This window comes from Sarcophilus harrisii, chromosome 3 (genome assembly GCF_902635505.1).
Source record: "Sarcophilus harrisii chromosome 3, mSarHar1.11, whole genome shotgun sequence".
Lineage (NCBI taxonomy): Eukaryota > Metazoa > Chordata > Mammalia > Dasyuromorphia > Dasyuridae > Sarcophilus > Sarcophilus harrisii.
Genome location: NC_045428.1, coordinates 126721206 through 126745175, shown reverse-complemented (window position 1 = coordinate 126745175; position 23970 = coordinate 126721206). Strand labels below are relative to the sequence as shown.

The following is a 23970-nucleotide window of genomic DNA, read 5'->3' as shown; positions in this document are numbered from 1 at the left end:
TATATGATAAATAAGAAATATATAACCAATAACTATATATAACTAATGATGACTAATATACATGCATAAAAATATAACAGGTATATGTAAAGTTACTGAAATATGTAGCATTGTTAGTCCCCCCCCAAAAAAAAAAGAAATTTGAATAACTTAAGAATAAAAGAAAAAACTGAATTGTGTCAAGAGCTCCCAATGAAAATAATTTAAAAAAATATTCTGCCAGAACTTCAAATAAATAAGATATTGAATATTAGTAAAGAGTCTTTGTAGTTACTCTATAATGTTCTCCTCATGCTGCTCATTTCATCTTTCATTAGCTCACAGAAGTCTTTGCAGGTGTTTTTAAATTTTTTCCTGAAATTGCTCTGTGTGTCATTGCTTAGAACAAAATACTGTAGTATTCTGTTAAAATAATTCACCACATCTTGCTTAGCCATTCTCCAACTGATAAGCATCCTCTTAACTTTTGATTTTTTGCCCCCACAAAGAGAGCTGCTATGAATATTTTATGCAAATAGGTCTTTTTTTTTTTTTTCTGTTGATCTCTTTGGAGTAGAACCAAATAGGGGTATTACCGGATAAAAAAGCAGACCTTTATAAAACTTTGGAGATAGCTCCAAATTGCTCTTTTGAATAGTTGGATCAGTTTACAACTCTACCAATAATGAATTAATTTTCTAGTTTTCCCACATTATTTCCAATATTTGTCATCTTTTTTCTTTCTTTCTTTTTGCTCCTATTAACCAATCTGATAGATATGAGGTGGGTATATCAAAGTTGTTTTAATTTGCATTTCTCTAATCAATATTGATTTAAAGCACTTCCATATTACTATAGATAGGTTTGTTTTCATCTTATCTATATCCTACTACAACTTATTTAACTTTCCTTTAAGAATTTGGATGCTATATTTTTTGAAGCATATCTGTATATTATTTTATTGTCTATTGAACTGTTTGTTTAACAAAATGTATTTTCCCATCTTTTAATTAGGTTTATTTTTGCTTTTGCTTTGTCTGAGATCATTACAACGCTTAAATTTTTTTAACTTCATCTAAGCATAAATGATTCTACACTGGATTTTGGTTTTAAAGCCATTTCATTTTATGGGTGAGATCATCCTATTCACATTCAGTTATTATTGCTAAATGGAGATTTCATTCCAAGCTATTTTTCCCTGTCTATCCTTTTCTCTGTTGTCTGTCTCTGTCTTTTTCCCTCCACCTCTCTCTCTCTCTCTCTCTCTCTCTCTCTCTCTCTCTCTCTCTCTCTCTCTCTCTCTCTCCTGTCTTTGTCTGTCTCTCCTCTCCATCTCTGTGTATCTCTCTTTGTCTTTCTTTCTGTGAATGTCTGTCTCTCTCCCTCTGTCTCTCTTTGACTCTCTCTCCATCTCTTCTCCCCTTCTCAAAAGTCTATTTTGCTTCTGACCACTGCCTCCTTTAATCTGCTTCTTTCTATCAATTCTCTCCTGTCTTATGACTCCATTCCTGGCCCCTAGTCCTTATTGGGTAAGATAGATTCCTATACTCAATTAAAGGCTTACATTATTCCCTCTTTGAGCCAATTCTGATGAGAGTAAGGTTAATATCTATTGCCCTCTGTATCCCTGCCCCCCCGGGTTCTCTATATTGTAAAAGCTTTTCTTTACATGTTTCTTTAATGTGAGATAATTTTCCCCTTCTTCTTTTTTCCTGCTCTCTTTTAAGTGACAAGAATCACTCTTTCTTACCCTGAAATTGTGACCAGAGTCACTGCATTCTTGCAGCAACAATGCTAGTTCTTCTCATTGCCTTGGAAGTGCTACCTGAAACTCTATATATGCCATACAACAGGGTCCTATAACTGTGCCAGCAAAAGGACTTCTGTTAACTCTTTCTATTGGTTGTCTGACCTCTTTACATAATGTGGGCTGAGAGTTGCTGTTGCTGTTGTCATAATAGCCTTCAAGGCTTGATGTCATGACTGCAGTATAGAATTCGCTGGCTTATACTGCAGTACAAGCCAACCATCATTCTGGCATGCATATCTTTCCTGCTGCTCTTCTAAATTACCACGGACATGAAAAATGTCTCAATCCTTCTTTTTTGTTTGCTCTGCTCCTCCAGAATTGGATTTGAGGTGTTATCTTAAAGTAGTTTGGAAGGGAATGCTGGATTTTCTGATTTGCTGACCATGTTCTATAATTTTTACTGTATTTTCCTGAGTACACAAAGGCAACATTCTTTTAAAAATTATGAAGAAACAAAGAAAAGACATTTAAATGCAATATTGGGAAGCTGTAAAGTGATTTGTTTGAGGTTTTAATAAAGATATGAAAATGGTAAGTGTTTCAATGCTGGTTAATCTCAATGTAAAAATGTTTCTGTATAATGTATTTGTCTCAAATATCTAAAATCTAAATGAATAAGTGGATTCACTCTAAAGTACTTAATATCTTTCAGGGACTCAATAAATAATTGTTAAATTGAATTGAAATTTGCAAGTAACTATCTCTTTTGTGATTCCATTTTAAAGAAAAGAGACACTTCATAAGCTTATTATCATATGGTCTTTAATCCATAGACACTTTTGAGTAAAAATAATAAAAAATTATTTTAATATCCTATTTTTCTATCCCTATCTGGAGAATGAAGCCCCTGGTACATTGTAAAAAATTCAAAGTTCAAAGAATAGTTCATGATCACTGAAATACAATGACTAAAATTTGAAGGAGAAAGTTTTTGGAGATGAAAATTAAATAAAAAAAGACTGCTTTATTAGTATCTACCATTATAAATGTATTATATATATGTATATATATAGTTACACACACATACTTGTATTTGTGACTGTATGTGTATATCTATAGCAATTATCTATCTATATGTATGTATATGTGTACATATAAAATGATTTTTTTAGGTCAAGATTATATTGTATATAAAATATATTTTCCACTGAGTTATATATTTTTATTATGAGATTTTAATATGTATTTCATTAATATAGCATATTTTTCCTCTAATGTTTAACATGAAATACTAATGTCCTTCAAGTTATTAAGACTGATACTTAGAATATCCTCCTGACCCTTCCTACTGTCACATTCTAATTTCAATCAGAAAGTAATCCAAATTATAAATTATAATACCAATTGCCATCACACTTCCTAGAATAGAACTTTAACAATTTTGTGCCTCAGCATTTCAGCTCATTCTAGGTAATAGTCCAAGAACAACCTCCATTTGCTTAAAAATGTTTATTGTTTCTCTAATACTCATAAAATAAACTTCTTTGTCTAATATCGAAAATTTTACCTTTCTTATTCAACTATCTCCTCCTTCACAACATTCTTAGGCAGTTCAATTTTCATTTTCCTTTGAACATTTCAATGTCTGTTCTCTTGCTGGAGCTATTTTCCAGGACTTTCTTTACCTTCTTTCATCCTTAATATAATCCTACTCATTCTTTAAAGCCTGTCTTTGGTCCTTCCTTTTCCAAGTTGCCTCTCCCAACCAACTAATATGAGCTCTAAACTCTCAGTTCAAATAGAAATAAACTATTTGTACTGTTTATTTGGTAGGATTTTTCTACCTTTAGTTATAATATTAAGCTATCTAGGCTTTCTGCCTTTTTATGATATAAGGTTTTATGAGCAGAACCATATTATAACCTTTTTCTATTCCCTTCTGGTGCAGGAGAATATCCTAACCCCTCCTTCCATGCCATTTAGGTTAGTTTTTCCTCAAAAAGTTTTTAAACATCCCTTGAAAATTGTTTGTCAGATTGTTGACATCACTTCATTAATACCTGAGTGCAAAGCAGCCAAAAGAACTTGGGATTAGAAGTTTGTCTGAGGGATCACAATGTATAACAGATTAGGAAATCCTCATTCAACCAAATCAACTTGAAGTATCTTCCAAGTTGTTTCCTTTTGCTAACTCTTGAATAACTTCCAAGTGTTTCACCTTGATTCAGTATTGAGACTAAATCACTAAACTATTTAATATTGAACCTACACTACCAAGCCACCCAAACCTAGAAGCCAAGAACATGGGGCTTTATAAGCAGAACCTCATTAAATGACTATATGATTAATTAAATTCTATTATATACAACAAACATATATTAAGTACCTACTACATGGGAAGCTGTGTGCCAAATACAGGAGAAATAAATTTCAAAAAATTAAAATGTTCCTTGCCCTTAAGGAGCTTACAATGAAAGAAGGACAATTCTGGTTACTCAGAACAGATAATGGTTAATGCCTGTGCAGATGAGTACTGATAGTAAGAGAAATGTCAACATAATTAAATTATTAATGGCTTTTTCTAAAGGTAATTAGTTTATGGTCATGCAGAAGCCTGATTATTTAGCTATTAACATAAGGACTTGTTGAATTAAGAAAATGCTTTTATGATATCTCACAACTCGATTCTTCCTTGTACATCTATCTGATGAGGCAAGACTTGCCAAATTGTGCTGCGGTCCCTTGTGATTATTTCCTGATTTACTTGTTACTTCAAGGAACAGGCAAAAGATGGAAAGAATGACTTGAAAGTTAAGTGATAGTCTCAGAGGACATTTCTATATTCAGTCTATGAAATTAAAGCTTCTATATCAAACTGAAAATCTACTTCTTTAGGAGGTCCTTTGACCTGGAAATAGAATCTATGAATTAGTGACGTTATTTTCTCCATTTTACAAATGGAAAATCAATTGGATATCTAGGTCATCATTACAGAAAAACAGAGCCTAAATTTCATTCTCCTAATTCCCTATTCATGGCTGTCAAATCAATGATGTTTTCTTAGATATTATTTAAATGTATCTTGCATGTATAATAAAGAGATTCTATAATCAAATTCAGCTTTTAGTATTCATTCATATCAAAAGTTGTAACAGTGAAATATGTATAAATAACATAAAACATTTATATTTTCTTAATTTTAACCAGTGAAAATTTCATCCTAACAATGGCAATAACATTCCAGATGCATATGCAGTTGGCATTGGATTTCTATTACTTCTATATTTCCTAATAATTAAGCTTATGTAGTAAATTAAAAAAAAAAAAAACTTTGTTCTTATTGAATGTCAAGTGAAGTTTCTGATTTAATCAAGTACATTATTGGCATTTAGTAAAAACTTTCAGCAAATTTGCGACTTTGTAAGACACATAGAATAAATACATGCTTTCAAGAATCTCAAATACTAAGTAATATATGCATATATCTATGTAGATATACATATATAGATGCAAAGATATGTACATACATACATACACACATATGATCAGGGCAAAAGTCTAGAGCATATGGTATCACCTCTGGGTACAGATTAATTGCCAGTGACTATCATTACCAGTGATAATGAGGAAAGATCACTATACTAATACAATGTTCTGATCTTTGGTCTGAGAAAGCTTTTGCTTTTTGGTAAATTATAGAACCTCTTTAAGGAACAATTTATTCAAGTGTACAATTGGGATGATAATATGTACTTTTTCAATATATTCTTACATCTTCATATCCTGTGAGATTCTTATGAAAAGAGTCACTGCTTCAAAGAGAATCTTTTTTATATTCTGATATGTGTATGAAAAATTTTTTAGTATTTAATAAATAAAAAATGCACTTTTAAAAAATGTAGATTCTTAGGAGCAAAAGATGGGAACTCATCCTCAGACAAATAGACACAAATTCTTTGAGGTCAAAGAAATACATAATAGAGTCTTTAGGGAATAATGGTCTTTTAGTTCACTTGACTATGAGTATTTTTAAATTATGAGAAATTAAAGTAGAAGATTAAAAATTGGAGAGTTTATGAATATTAAATGATGCTTGTTGTTTCATTATTGAAAGTTAGATTTTATGAATTAATGTACTTCACAGAGGAACAAAAAATTACCTTCTCACTATCAAGAGGCTCTGAATTGAGCTGATAGAGGCAGTAAAGAACTCAAGAGTTAAGGATTCTCCAGGAATAGAGTTTAAAAGAAAGTTTAAACTGTATTAGTCTGCATACTGGGTGAAAGAAAGCCTGGGGCCTTGATCATTGGAAAAGAAATAAACTTTGTATCAGTTTAATCTATGCCCCTTCAGCACCTTCTACAATTTGAGAAAGATGAAACCTTTTATTAGTTCCTAATTGCTCTCTCATGCCCCTTTTGGTTTGAAAGGGAAAAGCAACACAGAAAAAAAAATACAGGCTTTGTGAAAGTATCTGATTTTAATTATAAACTAGGAATTGATTGAATGATGCATCATCTTGTTGAATGAAGGCTTGAGTACATAACTCAGAGCAGCAATCTGAGGAGTTCTGCAGTTCTTTGACTTATTGGGAATTTTTCTTTACTTTTAATAGTCTAACACATTTCTTAATGTTCTCAACAGTTTTTTTTTTTTTTTTTATTGTTGTTGTTTTTGGTCCAGTTGATTGTGAATTTGACATTATTTCATCTGTCTTACAACAAATAATATTTGCCCAGCTATGGAATACTGAGGCCTAAAAAGAAAGTAGCTAATAGAAAAGTAGCTTCATTTGTTGCAAAATGAACCAAAAAGGAGCAAGACTAGCATAATTTTACATTCAAAGTTATGATATGCTCTAAGGATACGCGTGTATTTTTTTTTCATTTACATACTTCTCTGATATATTTTGGTACCCATTCACATTGTGATATATTGATTATGACTGGATTTGCTTTGTCTTATATAACATTATTATTGTTATTTTTGTTTTAAGGTTAAACACTGATTTTTAAGATTTGGGGGTATCATGAAGAGTGATTTTGTGTAAATAAGAAATATTTTGATGATGGTTTTAATACAATATAATCACATTTCCATTCAGATTTATTAAAGGAGAAATACATATACTTATCACTTTCATTTTTCCTTAGTCGTTACTGGGACACTGGACTAAACTGGCTAAGAATTAGCTGGAAAGATTGAGGAGAGAATGACTAGAAAATTGGTAATATGCAGAACTTGTGATATCAACCAACCATTCTAGGTTTGTTTATAAGGAAATCTTTCCTCTGTGCCAATTAATGCTAGTGATTCTGTGATTGTAGTAAAAATGACAGAAGAGGTCAGGAGAAGTTGTGACAATGATTTTTCTTTTCATGAATAAGTTTGAAGTAGTGATCATTTTCCTAATACATAATCTAAAATATATTTTGTGGCTGTTAATGCTATGCTAATGAATTTAACTTGAACTTCTCGAGACAAATCATAAGTCTCATAGAATTGCATTTCTGAATTTTAGTTATATAGTTGACTTAACAAATTGAGAAATGTTTGTTTAAAAACATCTCACATGTATTATTCTATTTAATTTGTATAATAACTTTGAAGGATAAGTGATATTGTTATCCTTAATTTATAGATGAGGAAACTGAGTCTGAGAGAATTTAGGGACTTACTTAGAATTACTTATCTACAAGTGCCTAAGGGAAGTTCAGAATGTAGCTAAACATGTATAGCTTTTCCCCAAAGGTATTTACTTTAAAAATTTTTAGAATTTTTAAGAGGTGGGAGAATGGAAAAGGTCCTTTCAAACATGTTTTTGCTCTTGCAGTATGTTCAAATTATTTTTTCAAATTAAAATGATAAAAAATACATAAAAAAGTAAGTGTCCAAACTTAGAGGCAAACCTAGGTCTCAGGACTTTAAACCAAAGATTTTTTTTTTATTAAACTTTATTATGAGTTGTGATGGAACAAGAAAGCATCACTAGTAAACTATCAATAATATACAAAATAAAGTTTATGTACAAGATAAAAAAATTTGCTCTTTCAACAACTTTATATGATATTAATCAATGATAGTGTTATTTTCTAATTTTATTTTATTTTAACAACATTTTGTAGTCATCTATTATGTGCAAAAATTTCGTGCTAAAAGCAATAAAATGCTAGTCCTTGTCCTTGAGGAAGTTAAATTCTATATTCTAATACAAGATTCAATATATCTGGATGTGTACAATGCAAGAGATAGAATGAAGGTGACAAGATGCACTAGAAATATTCTTTTATTTTTTTATTATTAAAGCTTTATTTTCAAAATCTATGCATAGATAATTTTCAACATTCATCCTTGCAAAACCTTGTGTTCCAATTTTTTCCCTCCCTTTGCCTGACCATCATCCCAAAATGGCAAGTAAGCCAGTATATATTAAACATGTGCAATTCTTCAAACATTTTTCCACATTGATCATGTTGCACAAGAAAAAAAAAAAAAACAGATCAAAAAGGAATAAACTGAGAAATAAAGCAAAATGCAAGGAAACAGCAAAAAAAAAAAAAATTGAAAATATTTTGCTGTGATCCACATTCAGTTCCCATAATTTTCTCTCTGGGTGCTAATAGCTCTCTCTGATAACTGGACTCATCTTAGTGTTGAAAAGAGTCATGTTCATCAGAAGAGATCATTGTATATCATTGCTGTTGCCATGTACAATGTTCTTCTGCTTCTACTCACTTCACTTAGCATCAATTCATGTAAGTCTCTCTAGACCTCTCTGAAATCATCCTCCTGATTGTTTCTTATAGAACAATAATATTCTATAACATTCCTATTCTATAACTTATTCAGCCATTCTCCAACTAATGGGCATCTGCTCAGTTTCCATTTTCTTGCCACTACAAAAAGGACTCCTACAAATATTTTTGCACATGTGTGTTTCTTTCCATCCTTTATGATTTCTTTGGGATACAGGCCCAGTAAAGACATTGGTGGATCAAAGGGTATACACAGTTTGATAATCCTTTGGGCATAGTTCCAAATTGCTCTCCATAATGGTTGAATCAGTTCACACTTCCACCAGCAATGTATCAGTGTCCCAATTTTCCCACCTCCCCTCCAACAGTCATCATTATTTTTTCCTGTCATTTTAGCCAATATGAGAGATGTGTAGTGGTACCTCAGAGTTGTCTTAATTTGTATTAGAAATATTCTTAAGAAGATTAAGAAATAAGAAACTTTTAGCTAGAGGGATCAAAGAAATTTTCATGAAGAAAATAACACCTCAGCTGGGTCTTGAAGGAAGATAATCTCTCAGAAAAAAAAAGTAAGAGTGTCTACTAAGAATAGAGGACAACATTAATGAATGCACAGAAGTGTGAAATGACATTATATTTGAGGAAGTTAGTTGGTCCATATTACTAATAAAGCAAAATAAACTTACTGTAAAGGAGGGAAATAGAAAAAAAATCACTTCAAGGATACATTTTTACTCAGATGGGAGAGAATTTTAACTGATTTTTTAACTGATTAGGCAAAAAAATGTGTTTTTTATCAGAGATATGATAGTATGGAAATAAAATTTAGTAGGAAAAACCCTTATTTGAAATCAGAGGACCTAGTTTTGCATCTAAGTTTGTACACTTATTTTTATATACATGACTTGAGAGTCACAACTTCTCAAAATCTTATTTTTCTACTCTAAAAATGAATGGGTTATACAAATGACCTCTAAGTTTCCATTAAATTCTAAATCTGTAACTCAAAAGCACAAGCCTTTGAAAGAATATTTTGTAAACATTTTAGAAAAAAAATGAAACGTAAAGGAAGGAAATAGAAAACAGGATTGTATTTCTGTAACTCAGGTGACTTGGAGTAATGAATGAGTGGATAGAGAAACAAGATGTGAAAAATTCTCTCAAGATAGAATAAAAAGGACTTGGAAGATAAAAATCACAGGAAAGGAAGTGGAACTAAGACTAGATAACCCTTCAGTTTCTTTGAATTTAAGCCCATTTTATTGAAGCCTTGCTTTACTATTTCTTTCCTTTCTGATTTTTATTTTCTTTAAACTGTGTAGGCCTATGTTGTCTATAACATTTATATACGGGACAGTTTTTCTGATTTTAGGAGCCTCCAGGTGGGAGTGGGGGAAGGAGGAGAGAGGGAATTGTCTTGATTTCAAGTCATTCTGTAGGTCATCTCCCACTAAAAATCACAGTTCAGTAGCTTTCTTCATAATGCTTATATTTACCAGCAAGCTACAGAATGAAACTGCACAATGTAAAAGACATTTAATAAAAAAAAACAAGGCAAATAAAGGAACAAGAAACTATCTCTCTCCTACAGGCAAATAGGATACGTTATAATAATTTAATACCTGGCTAGCAAAGGAAAGTCTAGGGGAACTCAGGCCTGCTATTTTCTGTTAATATCTGTATTTTACTACCACTTTCTGGTAGGCATACCTGTATCAGATAAGAATTTCTAGCCACTGGGCTCATCTCTGCTTCTGGCCTCTGGGTTTCAGGACTGCAGGCCTTTAGGCTAGAAATCCTTTTGCATATTTTGCTCAGAGTGAAGTCTTTTGATATAGTGTGAACAAGCCCTTGGGACACAGACCAGAAGAGACAGCCAAGGAAATACCAATCAAATGTTTCCAGGCTAAGAATCAATCAGTATTTATTAAGCAGTTATACTATACTAGGAATTTTTAACTATGTCGACTGTTGATTTGAAGCCCATTTTCCAAGAAAATGATCTGGTCTATGGTTAGGAATTTATTTCAATTTCTGCTACATTCCAAACCCATTTCTGGGATTTTATCATAAATTACTATCTAAATGGACTACAAAGCTACATCTCAACTCATCATGTATTTCCCATTGACTTATAATTAAGTTGAACAGGAAAAAGAGTGAACTAAGCATGGAAGTCCTTTTCCACATCATTAATCTACATTTCTGTTGTTATTGTATACCTCTTCCAGAACCTAATTGCATTGTATTTTGACCCAGTGCAACAGGCCATTGGGACATTCTAATTTTGGAAGTGTAATGCAGTGAAAAATATAAGTGTATATATATTCAAATGGCTTGGAGGTAAGTTATGGGTAAGTTCATACTAGCTGCTTAATCCTAGGAAATTCACAACTCCCAAGCCTTCCTTTCTTCTCTTCTTCTTCCTCCCTTCCTTCCTTCCTTTCCTTCTTTCTTTCCTCTTTTTGTTTGGCTATGGAGATAACAATACTCACCTTACTATTCAGTAATGTACTCAATGTCTCAGCATGACATGGATGTTACACTAGATTCTTAAAAGCCAGGCCAGAAAAGTATTAGTGTTGCTTGACCCTACCAATCTGAAATGTCCTTAAGTGCTGAATGACCACAAATACATTGTTGTACAAAGATGAATCAAAAACTTTAGAGAATCTTATCACCATCCATTAATTGATTATTTTATCTGGACACAGAAAACAATTGAACTGTCTATTAAAATGTGCAAGAGTTGTCATTGGGATCATGCCTGCAGGTGAAAAGGAAATTTCACTGTTTACTATTATTACTAAGATGATTTAGAGAAGAGAAGTGCACACGATGAAAGAATGAAGAGAGAGATTAATTAGAAACTGTTTTTGGCAAAGAAAAATGTTGATCCAGATGTTGCAAAAAGAAAGGGACACATACTGTCAAGGAAAATATTTCAGATGATGGAATTTGCATGGACATATATCAGAAGAACTCAATAATTTGTAGTAGGCAATAGGTTGCTTTGCCCGGAGTGCAAAGACCCATTGGGAAGTAATAAAAATAAGGTTTTAAAGATATCTCTACTGTAAAATAAAATGATCTTAATTATAGAGAAATTAAAGGAGAGAAAAGAAGGAAAAATCTTTCAGGTTTATAGTCAAAATTTATTCTCTTGTACTTACAATTCCCTGAATTACCTTTTCAGCTCTTGCATGTATTCAAATTACCATATAAATATAGTGAAATTCTTTTATATAATTTCATAGAGAATCAAGAAAATACTTGTTAAGTTCTAGTAAAAGTGCTCTGTAGACCCTTTCAAAAAGACTTTACCTCTTGAATGGAAATACATAAAAATGCTAAATGAACTATTTTGATCTGTAAGTCTTATACTATTTTTATCTTGTAATGATAAGATATAACTATAAAGAACATGTTTTGGCACTAATATTCAGCATCATTTTTCCTTTCATAATTCAGTCTATTTCTTCAGCAATAACCCTTTTTACAAGCTTTCAAAAATTCGTATCTCCCCTACATAGAAGATTATAAGCATCATGTAAGGGATTGTTGTTGTTCAGCTATTTCACTTGTTTCTGACTTTCTTGTGACCTTATTTGAGGTTTTCTTTTCAGAGATAATGGAGTTGTTTACCATTTCCTTCTCCAGCTTATTTTATAGATGAGAAACTGAGGTAAACAGGGTTAAATGATTTGCTCAAGGTCACATAGCATCAAATCTAATGCTTGATTTGAACTCAGGAAGATAAGTCATTTTGGCTTCAGGTCCAGAACTCTGTCCATTGTGCCACCTAGCTAATCCTATGTAAAGGATACCTATATGTAAACATCCCTATATGTAGAAGCTGCCTATATACAAAGACATATGAGAGAGAAAAATAGATGAATGTGTATGACATGGACTGCTTAAAAAAGAGCTATGTAGCTGAAGAAGGAAATTATAGACCATTTTAGATTTTAATGTAAATAGAATAATGTTGATGTGTGATAAAGAAAAAAATGAATTACTCATTTCACATTTTGTTTTTATAATCCCTACTAAGGAAAAATGATCCTCAGATTGTAAAACATGTGCCCTAACTTGTTAACTCAAGATAAGAGAGGAGTTGCTACATTGATATCTGACTTTTCTAAATGAATTTGAGTCACCAAGTCTAGATAAATGACATATCAGGGTACTGAAAGAACTTTCATGAGAATGCTGAAATGTACCTAACAAATTTTTTAAAATACGATAATCAGAGATAAAAATACATTATTTGATAAATGTGGCCTTGATTTTTAATAAGAGGTAGAAGGTAGATTCATTTAACTGTACACCAATCTTCAATATCTGGCAGAAGTTGTTATTCCATTGAATCATCCTGTCAAACTAACCTAATTTCCTTTTTTGACAGAGTTATAAAATTGGATTAGAGATTTGCAATAAACTTGACATACCTCAATTTTGGCAAGATGTTAGACAATCTTTTGTAATATTCTTCTGAATCGGATGAAAAAGTACAACCCATATGATATTTTCCTCAGTTGGATTCAGAAATCTGTACAAACCAAAGTAAAGAAATCTTTAAAGTCCTTTCTAGTAGCCACATAGAATTCTGTCTTTGATATTATTCTCTCAAGATTTTTCTCAGTTGCTTAAATAAAGACCATGCTGTTATATTTATAAAGTTTGGATAACTTGCAGTAAAGATTGTATGGCAATGTCAAAAACTTAAAAAACAGTCCTTGAAAGAGTAGAATGATGCACTGAATAAAAGGAAATGAGATTTATTGGTGACGATCAAATGTGTAAAGCATTTATTAAGTACTTATTACATATAAATCATCATATTTAAGTGGAGGATTCAAATAGAAAAGTAAAAGACAGATCTGCTGTCAAGGAGCTGACATTCATATGGAGGAGAAATCACATGTGGAAAATTTTGCCTTTAAGTCATATGGAAATAAATATTCTTTGTTCTTTCAATAGCAACAACAAATATCTTTTTATATGTCATTTTCACTAATGAAATCATAGTTTCTGATGCCAAAAACTTTTGTGATTAGTAGATAGAATGCTAGAGCTTTCATCCTCCATGTTTTTTTTATTTTCTGAATCTTGAGAACATGATGTTACATCTTTCCTGCTTAAACAAACAGACATGAACAATGGCTTTTTCTTATTTGGCACAAATGGAATGCAGAATTCTAATCAGACTGTGCTCGTGTGTGTGTGTGTGTGTGTGTAAAAGAGAGACAGACAGACAGACAGAGAAACAGAAAGACAGAATGTGTGCACTTGAGCCTCCCTAAAAATTTTAACGTTTATTAAATAACACCATGAAAACAGTGGGAAACAATTCATTGAGTTTAGTCTGAGGAAATTTTTGAGTTAATAATGGGCAATCTTTATATTCTCTAGGGAGAAGTTCCTTCTACTTAATTGCCATCAGCTCAGTCACCCATTCAAAGCCCATGGTCTGTACCCCAGATAATCAAATTTAAGATCAATTTCCTACCAAGTACAACATGTTTGTCTATGACCTAATAAGAACATTTAAATATCATTTCATATATAATTGCAGCTTTTTCATTATTGAAATATTTTTACATAGAACTTTGTCTCGCTAAAATTATATGTTTTATGTTTTCTTCTAAAATATTTGTAGGTCTTATAGCTATTCTTCTATAATATATATATATATATATATATATATATATATATATATATGTTTATATACATATATGTGTGTGTAATTTTCTTACTGTATTACCATAAATTAATGATCTGCCTTTTTTTTCTTGTAAGATTCTAAATTCTATTTTCATTTTTTGGGATCCACTTCTTTACCTAATGATGCATCTTTTTTCCCCTTTTGCTACTGTTGTTGTCATTTTTTTAAAGTCCTTTATTCACATTTTTTCTTATGGCCTTATGACCTGTATGAAATGGTAGAAATGGTGGTAGAAAGAGTGATTTTTCTTTCAATAAAAAAAAAATGATCAGGTTATATCAGCAAAATATAATAATGATCATAGAATAGTATAGCAATAATGTATTAATAATATATAATAATATCAATGCTAATGATCAAAAAAGATGCAATTATACTGTAATGTGCTTTTTAGAGCCCCATGTTGGGGAACCAAAATGTATCATCTAGACTAACTAGCTCTTTGGAGAATCTCAGGACCAGCTTGAATCCTTGGTCTTAGAGGAGGAGTGATGAGGCAGGAACCCACTTGGATGATCAAATATGGAATCCATTTATTTCAAGTTCTCTCAGCCTTAAATACTTTAGTACAATTATATCACCTCAGCACACTGAGCATGTGCTAACTATAAGCACCCTGCTATTATTATGTAAATATATCTTTACTGCAAGTATCTCTGCTTCAAGTAGAACACAGGTTGACATGTCTCTCCTCCCCTCTCCCAAGACCCCTAACATTCCTCTCCCCTTCCCTCTCTCCCATTCCGTCCCCCCCCCCATTGGCTCATTGGCACACATCTAATTCCTTCTCCATCTGTAGAGATATAAACAAACCCTCTGCCCCAGGCAGTTAGTCTGTCTGGTCCCTTCCATTCACCACTTCCTGGATCTCTCCATATCACCTGGTGATTATCTAAAGATATTGGAGCTGTTCACACTGGCCACTGCCTTCCCAGTGGGTTATAAAACCTGTCTGCTGGAGCCAGTGCATCATCAAAAATAAAAAAAAAAATTAATAGTATATAGAGTTAAGTTTAGAAGTTTTCTAGGATTACCTGTGGCTCCCCCTTTCTTTTGTTTTTGGAGAAGCATCTTGATGTCTCTGTTTCTCCTCTCTATCATTGCCTGTTCTTGAAGATTAAAAGATATGCCAGTGGTATGCAAAATCTGATACTGTGTACAAATGCGTGCGAAATATTTAGAAGTATATGCAAATCCATTATCTGTTTTTATCATAATTGCAAAAGCTTGTATAAGGAATTCAGTGACCACTCAGGCTTTTCTTTTGCTTCTAGTACTGCAAAAGTAAATCCTGAAAAGGTATCCATCATAACATGGATAAAAGACAGATGACCAAAAGATTTATAATGAGTCACATCTATTTGCTAAATTTCATTTTTATAGTAAATATAATGGAGTTCCAAGAATTTAGAGAAGGTTGTAAGTGTCCGTGGTCAAGTTGTTCCTGCACTATATCTAATAAAGCCTGATTTTTTTTTTCACTGGTTAAGGACCACTATTCCACCCACACTGGTGTTTTAGTTTTCCATTGAATGGGAACAGGTGAGAGTGCTGGCAGACCTTTGACAACAGCTCAACCTAAAAAGCCAAAGTACTCCCCACAGATTGATGGGGATTTTTTTTTTTTTTTTTTTTACTACAAAAGCAGTAAAAACTCCTGTTTTATCTTCAAATTTCCATCTCAAAGGGATAGCACTAAGTTCAGCCCTATACCAGACATATGGGTGTTTGCCATAATCTTTGGCCAGTGACTGGACCAGCTGGTACTTCTAATGACTCTATGATCTGCACCCATGTCTACCATCCTTTCAGTGGTATATATTTTACATAGATAGTGATCATAGGACGGTCAGCTGTCAAAATCTGGGTTAATATCACCAAATTGCATATCAAAATTGTGTATCAAAGCCTGATGCTACTACTTCTCCTGGGTGATAGATCACACATTGTTAACCTATATTAGTGACTAGGATATTAGCTACACATTCCCCAGTTTCCCAAATCAGTATATTGATAGACACTGGTTTGTAAGCACTGAGGTGAAATGGTTAAGCCTCCTGTGTATGGAGGTAGTACTCCAACATGATCAGTCAGTTGAGAAGCAAGCCAATGGGGGAAGGGGATTACAATTAGGAAAAACAAGGTTGTATGCCACTAGGATCACTGAGATATCCCCTGAAGAGTTGAAACTTATCCCTGTTCAACCTATAGATCCCTTACCTCCAATTTTATTATATTGTACATAAGGAATGTTTCCTCAGGAATTAAATCAGGACTCATAGCTTTGTAATACCAAATTAATTGTTTTTCCCACAATTTTCCACATCTTTGGCTCTAATCTTTTTTCCTTAGAGAGCCAAGGAGACGTGCACTCTATTATATTTAAGAAATTGATCTGCTTCTAAGTTACCAACAAACTTTGCTTCTCTATTAACCTAAGTTTTCTTCAAATGTCCCTCAGGAAGCAAGCTATTTTGTTACTATTTGCCCCATTTTGGCTGAAAAACCAAAGTGACTAGTTTAGCCCTTACAAAATCTTCCTGTTTGCCTATTTTTATACTCACTTTATTCCTAAAGTCACAGGGACTCCTCCCCCAATCGCATCAGTAGAGTTGCTATGTCTAGGGCCTCACATCTAGAGTCCCATATTGGGCGCCAAAATGTATTGTGCTTTCTAGAGCCCCACATTGGGATACCAAAATGGAGCATCTAGACTAGCTCTCTGTTGGCTCTCGAGGCTAGCCAGAATCCTTGGTCTTAGAAGAGGAGTAATGATGCAAGGATCCACTTGGATGACCATCATCAAACATGGAGTCCATTTATTTCAAGTTTTCTCAGACTTAAATACCCTAGAACAATTATATCAACACAGCACACTGACCATGTGCTAACTATAGTGCCATTACATCATCATATCACCACAGCATACTGCACAAGTGCTAACTATAAGTACCTTGCTATAGATATGTAATGCCTCTTTACTGTAAGTATCCCTTGCTTCAAGTACAACACAGATGGTCAAGCCCCCTGCCTTGACTTCTCAGGAAGGATGAGATACCCCAATGGGAGATGGGGAACCGAGCCAGACATTGTCAGCAGGTTCCCTCTGGGCTGAAGGGTCTTATACCTCACTGTTCCCCCACCATCTGTGGCACTCTATATTATGCCACAAGGAAAATATACTTTGTAAGGCAAATTAAAGGGTCAAGGGCTAGGAAGCAGCAAGTTAGATGACTTGTTCATTATCACATAACACATTAACTTGTGATATGATGAAAAATCCCCATAGAGTGAAAATTTTGATAACTTCTACATTATACTTTGACTCTCTAATCCCTCCCAAACATAATTCCTTGCCACTTTAGCTATAGAATTGTATAGGGTACTTATTTAGGCAACTCATTAATAATGTTACATAGAGAAATAAGATAACTTTGTTTTCTTCTGGAAATAGTGTGACTTTAGGCCTTTTGTCATGAATTTAATATATTCATTAGTTAAAAATATTTATTTGGAACTTACTATGGGTAACATTAAGCCAGGCACTATGGAAAATGCAAAGAGTGTTCAATTTAATAAGAGAGATAAGAAATATATGAAAGTAATTATAATGGGTTATCAAAACTAATAAAAATCATAATAATATAAAAAAGACAACAACAACAACAACAACAAAAATCTTCAACCTGGGTTTTTATAAAAGAGATAACATGATAAGAGCCCTGAAGGACAGATAGGATTTTGACATGTAAAGATGTTAGAGAAGGAACTTTCAGGAAAAGGAAAAAAAAAATGAGGAAAGAAAAAAAGAAAATACAGGTCATATATGAGAAACACCAAGTAGTCAAGTTTGATTAGAGAAGATATAATGAAGAGTAGTGAGAAAGTTTATTGACAATAAACTCTGAATACCTGACTAACACATAAAAGGGCTTTTTTGTTTGTTTTGATTTAATTTTTTTCTCTCCATGAATCAATGGGAATCCATTGAATGTATTTTATGAGAAAAGTGATGTGATCACAGTGGTATTTAAGGAAGCTAAGTCTGGCTATATTGTATAAGATATGGTGATGGTAGGAAAAAAAATGGAGGTGGGGACAAAAATCAGGAAGATCCGTTAAAATCTATTGTAACAAAATGGACAATGATAAGGGCTGAAATAGGTTGGTAGCAATATAAACATAAATGTTTTGTTTAAAAAATGTAAAGTAGAATTTAATGACATTATTTGATGAGGGAAGCCATAGAATCATAGATTTAAAACTGAGGAAAATTTTATAGGCCATCAAGTTCAATACTTCATTATATTCTATAGATTTGTAATAGATGCCTAGAAAAGTGAAGTGACTTATCCAAGTTTGTTGGTTGATAGTCTAATTTAAAAGCCTGTACATGTGCACATCCACGTGCACCCTCTTGCTTGTTTTCCTAGAAACATCACAAAGGCAATGATTCTTCCATTAGCTTTTCCACCATTTCTCTGGGGTTTCATTCTCTCCACCCATTATTGAAAACTTAAATAGTAATTTCTTCCTACCCAATGACAAGAAAACTTCCTGATTCCTCCTCCATCTTAAAATGAAGCAGAGAAAATGTTATTTTCTATTCCCACCCTGAGAGAGCCCCTTTATAGGCCTCCTATGCTGTGCCCACAAGAAGCAACATCTCTCTTACATCCTTACATCAAACTTTTTGGGCTTCCCCATTTGATCATCATACAAATCTCAAATCTTGATCTTAGAAGTATAATCAGTTAACTATCAAGATTGATTCTAAAAATGGTATCTCAATTGCACTATGGGTATCATCTACCATTCCATGACTTCTAAAACAAAAACACATTCATATAGTCCAATTTCTCATTATATATTTCCTCCCCTTTTACTGTATAAGCTCCTTGAGATCAAAAAATGTTTCTCATATTTGTATCCCCAGCATTTAGTTGGTGTTGACGATGTTCATTCTTTGTTTTAGAAGAATACAAATGATATGACAAAGTTGGTATCTTAATTTGTCAATGAATATGAGTTGATTTAAGTGAGACTGAGTTGTACAGATTCAGAATCCTTACTCTCTTTTCCAGAGATATTGAAATCCACTGACAAGACAAAAGTTAGGGAGTCTGGCAATAGCTTGGTATGCATCTTCATTATCTGACCAGCTGCTAAGCACTCCATAGTTCCTGTCTAATTGCCTTCATGATCATTGGAATAAATTTTTTTCCTCTGCCCATTCTACCAGGGAAAATTTTTACACACTTGGAGTAGACAATACCCCAAAATCATGGTAAAGTTGGCTCTCCGTTGGTTACTCTCAATTGGATTTAATTTATCTGCTGAGACAGTTTTACCACTGTGGTGTTATCCCTGTGCATGTTATACTTTCTTGGAGTCTCAGATGACAGTTGAATGAGAAGTGAACACCAAAAATGGATAAGCAGACCTGAATAGGGCTAGGTGCTAGTCCCTCCTTAATATCTCATACACCTTCCTTCTTCCCTGAATTTGGCACACTGATAGGCACATAGTTAAAAAATTGAGAAAAAAAGATTTTTAATTCATGCATTCATTCATATTGGTGGAAAAACCCCCAACATATTTAAACTGAAAATTATATACTTATAATGGTCAAGCTTGATTTTGAAGAAGAGAGAAGAAAATGCATATTGCTCTCATTTATAGAAGTTTAGAATGATGGATGTAAAATATCACATATATTATGAGATGGTTGATTTGTTGGCTAGTTTTTTTTTCCTGAATTTTTCTTTCTTATACATTACTATAAAAGATGCTTTACTAAAGAGAATTTGAGAGTTATGTTTGAAAAGGTGATGTAAAATCAAGAAATGTCATTGTTTTAAAGAATAAAATGGGACAATAGTGGGATGAAAGAGAAGGAATTATAAAAGTTGCATAAATTATGTTAATTAAAAATGGTGGAAAGTGAGTTAAACTTATATTCATGTATAATATATAAAAAGAAATGAAAAAAGAATTGTGGAAACTGGGAAACTATAACTGAATAATTCAATAAAATAAGTCAAGCAAAGATCAATAAATAATAACAATAAAATTGAAAAACCAGCCTAGGTTATAACAGAGCTATATAGATGATTTATATGTAGAAGAAAATATAAAGTCACATTAATTGTAATCCTTGAAGAAGCAAAACATGAACAAATCTGAATAGGGTAATAGAGAATGACCTAATTAGAGAAAACATCCGATTGGAAAAGCCTAAGCAAAATTTTGTAGTAGAAAGATGTAATGGACACCAACAGATAAATCCTAAATAAAATTAACTATCATGTAATTGTAGAAAGAGAATTTATAATTATAATCCTAACAAAACTTGGCATAATCATGAAAAAGAGAATTTACTATAAATAATAACTAGAAAAATATCAACAACAATAAAAAAAAAGAAATATTTCTCTGGTAGCTGCCATTTACACATTTCAAAAACTTGATATCCATATTTTTTTAAGCAGTGATTAAAATATTGTTCTTCTTTTTTCTTAGAGAAACCCAATGAAATCATGAGCATAATGAATTGGCTTGCACTTGAATTGGATTTAAGTGAGGTAAAGCTGAATTATTAAATTACCTTACTCTTTCTTCCAAAGACATCAAAATCCATTGGCAAGACAAAAGTCAAGGATATTGTTCATGGCCCTGGATACAATGAAAACAATATTAAATAGCATAGGGTCATTCAATAAATCCTCTGTTACAGTTCTGAAAATTTTCCAAATTGACTTCAAGCCACCAATTACTAATTTATTTGTAGTCATTCAAATAATTCAGAAATCATTAACCAATTAGGTTTACACTTAGTCCACATCTCTTAAAAAGAATAGAGTGAATATATCAAATGATTTGCTAAAGTCTAGGTAAACTGTATCTATAGCAATTAACTAGCATAACACTTTTAGAAACCTGTCCTCAAAAATAAAAGAAATGGATAATGGGAATTGATTGGCCTAGAGTACAAATATATTGTGGCAGAGTAGGTATATTGTGGTAGGGGATTATGGAGAGAATGAAAACCATCTCCAGGTATTTGAATAGCTAATACATGGAAGGAAGATAAAACCTGTAATGTTGGCACAAGAGGGGAAAAACTAGTAATAATGATTAGAAAATAAGTGAAGCAGATTAATGTTGTAGAGTAGAGAAAAAAATCCCACAATTATGACATTCTACTCGTAGAATGAACTTCTGCAAGAGGTATGTTTCCCTTCCTTACTAAAGGTCTTTAAAAAAAAGCAGGATTTCTTGGTGATGTCACAAGGAAGGATTTTTCTTTACAGCAGGTTGCACAAAATGATCTCTAAGATTTCCTCTGATTTTGAGCTCATGACTTTTTGTGATTCTATGATCAGGTAAAAGAAAATACAGGAAAATAAGACAGGCACATTTCCTATTATACTAGAGGAGTTAGGATTGTTTTTTTTTTTGGGGGGGGTGTTTTTGTTTGTTTTCTCAGACCAAAAAATGCATGAAATACCGCTAGAATGTGTGATTTTTCAAAATAACATCTTATGTAATCACTGTCTCCAAGACCACTGTCACTATCATCATCATAAAAGATTATGTGGTATAGTTCTTTTTTTTAAGGTGCCCCATTTTCATTTTAGCTCTCCTACCCGATTGTTGTATAGCTTTGTATAATTATGCAACAAATTATCTTTATCTTAGTTCATAATCTGTAAAATGAAAGGATTTGGATATTCAATATCCAAATCCTTTCAAGTACCAAATATTTTGTAATTTTCATTTTATTACCATATCATAGTCTGGGGTCAGGGGACCAAATAGTCCAATTGTTAAGAAAATGAAGCTTGCTTTACACAAAATAACCAGATAAAAAAAGAATTTTAATAAGATGCCTTTGGAACTTAATGAATTTTATTCATTTCCAAGCATAATTTCTAACTGTGCATGGAAGAATCTTTTTAGACATTTTTTTCTTTGAAACAGAATCTGGTCATATAATACATATGATCTTTCTTACAAAGAAAAATTCATTACCAAAAGAATATAATATAGAGGAGAGGAAGGCTTCATGAAGGGGAGGGGGAGATTATGTTCAATAACTTGAACCATCACTTTCTTTGTAAGTGAGCTAAGAAATTGATTTGATAATTTTACCTGAATTTAAAGTCCTTTAAATGTCAATTTAAATATAGCTTAAAGTTTATTAAAAATAAAAAAATATTTCACTAAAGTTCTATTCCAAATCCTCATTGAGGAAAGAAGATGACCTTGAGGTATTAAATGTTATGCCTGAAATACACAGTTGGGTTCTATGGAATTAGAAAAAACTGTAAAGTTCTGAAAGTGATATCATCAGAAGAGTAGGTTAACATAACTTCAAATACTTAATAGCAACAAGAAGTTGTCTTTGAATTGATGATTTCTTTCCTTACATACATAAGCTAAGGAGAGACTTCAGCATCAATGAAATTAGTACATGCAACAATGAAAGTATCAGTCTTTTGAAATTTCAAAATATATTTCACAATTAAAAATTATTTTCAGAACAATTCTGAGATAAGTAATATAATTATCAATATTACTGTTTTACAGATGAAAACAAAACAAAACAACAAGTATCAAAGAAATTCAGATTTATTCAAGAGAAGGCCAGAACTTAAGTGAAAGATCTTCAGACCTGAAAGTTAGTTACTGCCCTGTCCTTCTCTTTCCCCCTAAACCTTACCATATCATACCATGTGCTGTAGCTAGTCCCAGTGTAATTGTGGTACAGAATACAGGAACAGAATATCTATTCCTGGTACCTATTTATTTTACTTCCCTTATCTTTTTTCTCTATTTGCTCTCTTGCTTTTGCTTAGAGGCACAATTTATTTATGACCCATCTACCCCCACTCTACAACCTTACCAAAATTTATTTTTTTTGAAACAAGCAGATGAACACATTCAGATTAAAGTATTAAAAAGAAATCAAGGTTTAGTATGATATTCCTACTGCATGGGACCAAATCACTCATATCCAAAGCAGGAATTTGAGAAACTAATTGACATTTTATGGGAGGTGTGTTGGTGGTGGCAAAATCTTTTGGCATCCCGGTAATTGCATCTTATTGGCAGTCACCACTCTACCTACCTATTCTTCAAAAATCATATTAAATGTCACTTTATTTAGCCTCATAGAATTAAAATTTAGAAATAAATTTTAGAATTAAAATTAAGAAATAAAATTTACAATCATAAATCTAGGAATTAAAGGGATGTCTGAGTTGATCTAATCTAGCCTCTTTGTTTTACAGATGATGGAAGTGTGAAATTTGAGCCTTGGAAAGTTAAATAATCATAAAAAGTAAGATTTAAACTCTCATCTTTTTACATCAGAGTCAGCCTCTTTTTAACTCCTTGATCTCATATTCTAAATGTGCATTTCAATTTGACTCATAAAATTTTACCTTCCTCTTATGCATTTTTTTGTTGTTCAGTTGTTTTCACTTATGTGTGGCTCTTCATGACGCTATTTGGTGTCTTCTTGACTGAGATACTAGAGTGGCTTGCCATTTCCTTCTCCAGCACATTTAACAGATGAAGAATTGAAGCAAATGGAATTATATGACCATGATCACATAGATAGTAAGTGTCTGAGGCTGGGTTTGAATGAGGAAGATGAGTCTTCCTGACTCCAGGTTCAGGGTTTTATCCACTGCAGTATAATACTTTACTTTTTACTTTAATAATACTTTCATTTTTATTTCATTATATT

General features: G+C 32.4%; 1 long non-coding RNA gene across 1 annotated transcript; it reads left to right on the top strand.

Moving 5' to 3' along the window:
• Positions 1-2004: 2004 nt before the first annotated feature.
• LOC116423014 lies at positions 2005-23670 on the top strand. Its single transcript, XR_004233504.1, has 3 exons — positions 2005-2320; positions 22806-22896; positions 23510-23670. It is a non-coding gene; the product is annotated as an uncharacterized LOC116423014 (long non-coding RNA).
• Positions 23671-23970: the final 300 nt, after the last annotated feature.